Genomic DNA, 8,058 nt, shown 5'->3' with positions numbered 1-8,058 from the left:
TTCAAAAAAATAAAATTTAACAATTTATCGTCGATAATCGATGCAAACTGAACGATTTATCGCTTCGCCTACTGAAAATATGTTTTGGCAGTGGAAAAAAATAAAGGTTTGATAGCATTTAATTTTTTAGGTTATGTATTATATTATATTATATTAGATAAATTACACATACATGCACAATTTTACATATAGAATTGACTAAGAAATAAACATGTTTACATATTTTGCCCATAAAATTGCATAAAGCATATGAATTTGCACATATATATAAACCACGAAGTGCATAGTTCATATAAATAAACGAGTGCATAGTCCATACAAACTTCATAGTTCACAGAAATAAAAGAGTGCATAGTTCATACAAACCTCATAGTGCATAGAAACAAGAGTACATAGTCTATACAAGCCACATACAAACACAAGGCATATTAAATCTGTGATACAACCAACCATCTAAGGAATATTCTATACCACTATAATATATTTAGCCAAATCAGTGAGTACAGATAAATAAGAAGCTAAACTGAACTGAAAATCGTCGGATACAAATCGATAATCAACGATTTACCTCGATTATCGACGCCACGATCACAACTCCCTCGCTCCCAGCTGCAGCATCATCGATAATCGCCGCACATATATTGATTATCGGCCTTAATCGCATGAAAATCGGTGAACGGAGCTGAAATCGCCCACTCTCTTGCTCTGTGCTTGCGCGCGTGTGAGGAAAGAGAGAGGCAGGTTGGGGAAAGTGAACTGGAAAGGGACAGGAGGTTGGATAGAAGGTTGGAGAGAGAGTGACCGTGGTCCTCGTGAGGCCACAGTGTGGTGGAAGGGTTAACGGGTTAGCGGATGGTAACGGGTAGTTAGATAAAAATATTTTCCCCTAAGCAAACAATTGTTGCTTTTAATATGTGACAACATTCTGGAATCAAGAGAAGGTCTAGTTTTTTATCAAAATAAGTTCTCTACTTTTTATAAAAAATTTTAAATTTTTGAATTTTCCATTGAAATCTAGCGAAATTCCAGTCGGTTTACGTTCTCAGCTAGCATCGGTAACGATAAATTTCACCGATAATCGCGATTATTGAATGGTTTTGTATTCCCTGCCGGTAGCACGCAAGCCGCCGCCGCGCCGCGCCACGGTGGATCACTGTTGATATTTCGTAGTGTGATCGCAAATATTGTTAGTCTCGGGAAATATTACCAGAAATGCTTATGTGTATTTTAACGCAGTGAATAAATTCGTAAGCACACGGATACCATTAGATTTCATCTAAGAGTATTCCAAGGGTTATTAAATTTAAGGGAATGTATGTGCATTAATTTCTACTTAATCGGTTCAAGGACACGCCAAGATAAGTGGTGAGGATACCAAGAGAAGTGATGAGGATAGAAATAATTTCTAAAGTAGTACTATAGATGAATTAAATATCGATCTCTTGGGTAGAATATTCCCTTCGGGCATCAGCTTTCCCCTGAAATAATTAGGATACTCCAGCCAACAGCTCTACACTATATCCGAACATGGAGGATTATGAAGGATCTGTTAACACGGCTGTCACCACGTGCAGCCTACCTCTACAAACCATGGGATATAAGGCAAATAAAGATAACCCTTAGCTTAGATGCTACGTCTACGCTCTTGATTGCTACCGCAGCCTGACTACGTCTGATATCCCATAGCAAACTACGGCACTCTGTATAAATATAGAGCGATGAACCCGCGAGTAAGAGAACTAATCTCACTCAAGTATAAATACTATGCAAGACAGGAATCACAAATGCTAACTTACTTTACTAGGAAGGAAGCCAACATTCGTAGAGGTATATACCTGGAGCAGAGTGCTGAGGAACTCCAAGCTACTCCCTCTCTCTCTCTCCCTATTCTAAGCACTAGCCTAAGCAGCGCTTCGCCTTGGAGTTGAGCACTACATCTTCAAGTGAAGGTGTTGATCCAAATGGTGGTGTGTGCGAATGAGGGGGGATAGGCCTCGTTTTATAGCCTCCAAGGACAGTTCGCGCCATCTCTTGGTATAGAAACCTTAGCCATCGCCTCTAAAGAGATAAGGACGTTCTTCCCGCCAAAGATTGGGCAGCCAGGAAGCTGTTCGGGTTCGACCAAACCTGGAGTCGGCCGAACCTAGATGGCACTTCCCCAGGTCTGCCTTCCTTTGGACAGCTGACAGGTGGACCCTGGTGTTGATCCTCGGTGATTTATGCCTTGGTGTTCCCATTTGGTCTGATTTATGGCCCTTCAATCCTGTGTGATCTTCTGTGCATTTATGCTGCGTCTTTTTCATGTTTCTTCTTATTTCAGACTTGTGTTCCTAAAATAGCTTATTGGACAATACATCTATGGAGCTAGGTTAGTGATAAGAATATACGAGTAAGTAAGCTAGTTCTCTTTTGTTTTTGGGTACAGTGGACGGTGGGATTTTGCATTTAAGGACAGTGAACAATACCTCCACACTTAGCCCTTTGCTAGTTCTCGAGTAAAGGTTGAAGGATTAAGCTGGATGCAACTCATCGGATGTAACCTGCATACAAGTTATTCCAAGCTTTTCCTGGACCTGTGAACTTTTCAAGTGTCTACCAAATTTATCTTTGTGATTGAAATTTGGAACGGTGCAGACTACAGGTCCCTTAGCTTCCCTTGCTTAGAAACTTCGATTCTGTTTACCTTTTTTTTTAAATCAAGCATTGCCTACCTCCTCAAATTGTTCTTTCGGATCCCTCTTTTGTTTGAAGTTCTCACCAAGGCAAAGAAATGCCTTCTTTTTCACCTACCTCTAATTAGGCTTATCTGGAACTCGGGATAGGAGTAAATTGAAGGCATACTTGTTTCTCATGTTTTGCTTTGTCAAAAACCAGATCCAAAGGAGAAGCAAGTTATAAACCTTGATCAAGATGTGCATGTGCATGTGTATGGATATTTTTTTGGATGGTGTACGAAATCCTTTTATGAACCATCTCTCTTCTTTTTCTTTTTTTTGACATGGTCTTTCTTTTTTTTCTTCTTTTTTTCATCATGCTTTCTTGAGCATGTCTTTTATTTCTTTTTGCATAGCTCATGTCTTTCTTTTCATAATGATAACCTTTGAGAGAGTGGCCATATAACATCATGAAGTTTTATTTTCATGGGCAGATGAACGAAGTGCTATCTTCTCATGTAGAAGCTTAGCAGATGGTGGAATGTTTACGTGATCTTGATCATGGGATTATAAAATGCATTTCACAAAGGGTCACAATAATTTGACAAATCTCAAAGAGAGAACAAGTTGTATAAGAAAAAGGTTTTCAAAATGATAATCATATGGCCTTGGTTAGGAATTTTATTAACAATTGAGGAGCCATGCTATTGATATTTTTATAATTTTATAAAAGAAATCTCAAGTGCTTTTGCAAGGAAGTGCTAGGTTCCATTCATCCAACCATATCACAAAAGTCTGGATTTCATCTATCCTGTTCTTCAGTGTGCTGGATCGTCCGATGTTGTGCAATATGTTGAGGGAGGATCTTGAGTTTGTACTTGGTAAGCCTTAGAGATCTCCCCCACACTTATTATTATACCTATTTTTATTCAAAAAAAATAAAGGGTGGAAACAAAAACTCTATCGGTTTGAATACCGAGGAGTTCAAACTTTTATTCACTCAAGGCACATGAAGTGAGTGTGGCACATCAGTTTCTTTTTGTTGTTATTTTAGTTATTTATTTTTATAAATATATTTTTTTTATTATGGCAAACTGGGCATGATGGGTAATTTAGCAGGGTGGAATCATGAGGCGAGGATACACCAAGTGTGTGGGATACTTACCTGGCCAATCTACCGGAGACATGTTCTGGTGCGATTCCTTAGCTGGTGTTGGTTAGTATCTTTGTAACCCTGGGCTCTCGGATATATAAGGGAGGACAGGGACCCCTCTCAAAACACGATCTCCAGATCATTCTACACCAAGGGCAATACAAATCACCATACAGGACGTAGGGTATTACGCATCTTGCGGCCCGAACCTGTCTAAGTTTTGTGTTCCTTGCACCTTCGAGTTCTTGATCTCGGCGTCCCCTCACCCAAAACTTACCACCTTGGGTATATCCCTTGGTGGGCAGCCGGTTAAACACCGACAGCTGGCGCGCCAGGTAGGGGTGCGCGTCGAAGATCCACCGTCGAGCTCAATGGCATCTTTCCAGTTCACCAGTCGGAATCAACTCCGACTAGTCGAGCTTCATCAATTAACCGTCGCAGAGCGCCAAGAGGCACAACTGGTGACTCAGCAACAGCAGATGACAGATGGATCACCGGGCACATACTACACGTATTGAACAGGGAAGATTCCTTTTCTATTTTTCCTATATTGGATACAATCCGTGGCTGTTACTAGCAAGGATTATTATACTGATCTATCTTTGCTAACATGATCTTTGCATGGTATTCTCATCCGTGCAGAGCTTGCTGGCGGAGCTCTCACAGACAAGGATGGCACGAGGCTGTTGGTGGCAGCGAGGAAGTTGCATAGCAAACTGACCCAGCGCCGCGTCGTGACTCTGCGACAGAATTCCACCGCAACTGGAGCTGGTTAGGAGCGAGTGCCAACTGGTTTGCCTCATCAAAAGCACTGTCGCCGACCTCGACTACTTGGCTCGACTTCACCCCGCATTGCAACGCCGATGCATCGCGACCGCCTACCTCGACGACCTGGTTCAACTTCGGCTTGTGCCGCAATATCCGCGTGCAGCGGCAACAAGTTCAACTACTTCGACTTCGCGAGGACGATCGGCGGCTCGCCGACGACTACACCAACTACTCGTCTCGACTTGAAAACTAGTCGGAATCGACTCTGGCTAGTCGAGCTTCATCAACAAACCGTCGCAGCTCCATCAACGAGCTCCACGGCTTCATTGACATCCATCCAGGAATCAAGCTAAGTGATTTATACTTTTTCCGACTTGTTCTTCACAGGATCGGCTACCTTTTTGGGTACGCCTCTCGACGGGCATGAAACCCTCGGGGGCTACGCCGTGATCGACTACTCCTGGGATGCTAGACCGGTAGTCACAGCTTTGGTGCACCGAGTATTGGAGGCTCTACCACAGACTTAATGCACTGAGTGCTGGGGGCTTTGCCACGGTCTTAGGACACTGACTACGGAGGCTACGCCACAAGGTTGTGTTCTGAGTGCTGGAGGCTTCATGGGACTACACCCTATGGAAGTATAGATCTTTGCGTGTTGCCACACACGCTCTCGCCGACTACTTATGTGTGTATGTCTCTTGATGGGTGCGAAACCCTCTAGAGCTACACATCGCCGACTACTTTATGCGCACCGCGCATCCTTTTTGTCGCATGACAACTTCTTTATCTTCTCTTAACGGTTTCTAAAGTACTAGGGTAGCACACGCCTTAATCCGTGAAACCTCGACTCTTCTGTAAGCCTATGCTCCTACGCGTGCATGCGGCTAAGCTCCCTACGCTATGGTCTACGGCCATCAGGGATCGGATGCTTAAATGTAACAGGCCAACTGCCTGGGGAAATTACATGGCCTAACAAGAGCAAGACGCGAAATTTTTACACCGAATAAATTTTGGTTTCTTCACATTATTACTGAGTACTACTCGGTATCTTCGCATTATGCTACATAATGTATGCATTGTCTTTTTCAGATCAAGCTTCGGCAATAACCCTCCAGGCAGCACGGCGTGCCATCACAGTTCCGCTAGTTCCCAGGCTCGGGGGCTGGGCGATGCACACTACTCGACATGGCTCCTTCATCTCTCCTGGCTCGTAAGCTCGGGGGCTGGACGCTGCAAAACTACTCGAGGACGACTCATATGAAGACTGAGAGTGCAGAAGAAACCCTAAGTCACCGCGCGGTTAAATAAACCAGCGGGAGGCTTAATTTCAGAGTAACACCAATGCCACGATTCTTGGATCCTTTTTCCCAAATCTGGGAGATTTGGGTTCAAGGGTCGGGGGCTGCGGGATACGTGGCATCGACTACTTATTTTTTCAAATTTGTTTGAAAAAGTGAGTAAGGAAGATTCAAGACTAAAGTGACCCTCAGCCTGATTCTTCGATTCAACCTAAGGCTCGGGGGCTACTCCATATGGAGTGCAATTTTTCAATCGCACGCCATATCAGAAATAAAATTCGGGACATGAGCACCTCATAACTTCAATGCAGCCAAATAAAGTACTCGAAGAAGGACATCAAGACGAAACTTCGGAAGAAGTCGAAGACTGCTTTGAAAGTACTCGATAAGCCTGCAGTACTCAGCTACGAAGAGCTCGGAGGCTTGTCAGACCCGGGGCCACGGGGCTGTGTACATAACGTAGTTTAAAGAGATTTAAGAGATTAAGTTTGTCTTATCTCTTATTTATCTCATTTATCTCTTATTTATCCCGTTTAAGTAGGAGATAGAGCTAATCGATACAGAGGGAATCTACCTGAGACATGTTCTAGTGCGATTCCTTAGCTGGTGTTGGTTAGTATCTTTATAACTCTAGCCTCTCGGATATATAAGGGAGGACAGGGACCCTTCTAAAAACACGATCTCCAGATCATTCTACACCAAGGGCAATACAAACCACCATACAGGATGTAGGGTATTACGCATCTTGCGGCCCGAACCTGTCTAAGTTTTGTGTTCCTTGCACCTTCGAGTTCTTGATCTCGGTGTCCCCTCACCCAAAACTTACCACCTTGGGTATATCCCTCGGTAGGCAGCCGGTTAAACACCGATAGAACGCTCACCGATTTCCCCCACACTTGTACAATTGTGTGTCAGGGCACCAAGAATAAAGTGTGTGGTGTCAGTGTCTCCTTCATAGTGTGTTCCATCACCAAAGAGGATCAAGTGTACAATTGATGCAGCCCCCATATTTCTTGGGCGTCGTATGTCCCCTGCTCTTCTTAATCATAACCTGAAATGGTTAGCGACCAAGAATACTCGAAGGTGCATACTAATCCTAAAGAAAACATGATCTTGCTTTTATTGTTTAGGAGAAATATTTTTTTATATTTATTTATAAGATAATCCGGGCTATCTCCCGGCAGTGCTTTGTTTATGGTCACAAGCTCGACCATGGGGGATTCAACCTGCAGCTATCATTGGTGATGTAGTTCCTAGCTTCACCACCATTTGTTGATTTATTATCGTGCAAGCTTCAAGGTTAGTGCACAAAGACAACTACGAGCCCTGCATAGACATTATGAAAAGTAGAACCAAATAAAACCATCCAAAAGGGCGTCTACGATGGAAAACTCTGAGATGATTGCACGACTTGTAGTGCCTTGGCACAACTCTGAGATGATAGATCTCGGAGATATCTAGGATGATCATGACTTTTGTGATGAAACTGAATGAAACTTCATGCTCATGGAGTGAGTAGCTTGATCTCCGGATAGAGCAATTCAACAACGTTCATGGCCTCTTAGTGACAGAGGATGTGTAACTATGTGGGCCACAGGAACGATTCCGAGTTCGGGTCACGAGGGAAATGAGTTTCTTTCAACTCATCCCCTCCTTAGGTGGAAAGCCTCATATTTCATGAAAGTGATGGCAAAGCAATCTATCCTAAGCTTCCAATAGAAGTCCAATTGATATGAAGTGTGATTATGGCTTCTATTGGGCATCAATCAAAATCAAGGAGTAAGATGTGAGTCTTGAATCACTTGATTTGATTGGCATCAATCGATGATGAGGATATGAGTTTTGTTCACTCAATTCGATCGGGATGGCCCCTTGACCAAAAAGATGAGCCCGACAGACTATGATACGGTTGTCAATATCGAGGCATATTCCTTGGTGCATATGAAACACCTCAGATGTTACCTCAACACGGGAACATGGTGGGCTTTCTTACAGCACCTCTTTTGAGAAATTGTGGTTGAAATAGATGAGTCATAAAGAATGATCCTTTTCTTTCAACCACTCCTTCCTCAACCTCCCTCGAGACATGGTCTCGAGGAAAATTAAGGAGAAAGCACCATAAGTGAATCTGGAGGTAGGATTCGCACGAAGTGCTCTTTTCCCAAGATTTATGCTGTTCAGGAGA

This window comes from Panicum hallii, chromosome 7 (assembly GCF_002211085.1).
Source record: "Panicum hallii strain FIL2 chromosome 7, PHallii_v3.1, whole genome shotgun sequence".
NCBI classification, from domain to species: domain Eukaryota; kingdom Viridiplantae; phylum Streptophyta; class Magnoliopsida; order Poales; family Poaceae; genus Panicum; species Panicum hallii.
This window is presented reverse-complemented; position numbering follows the sequence as displayed.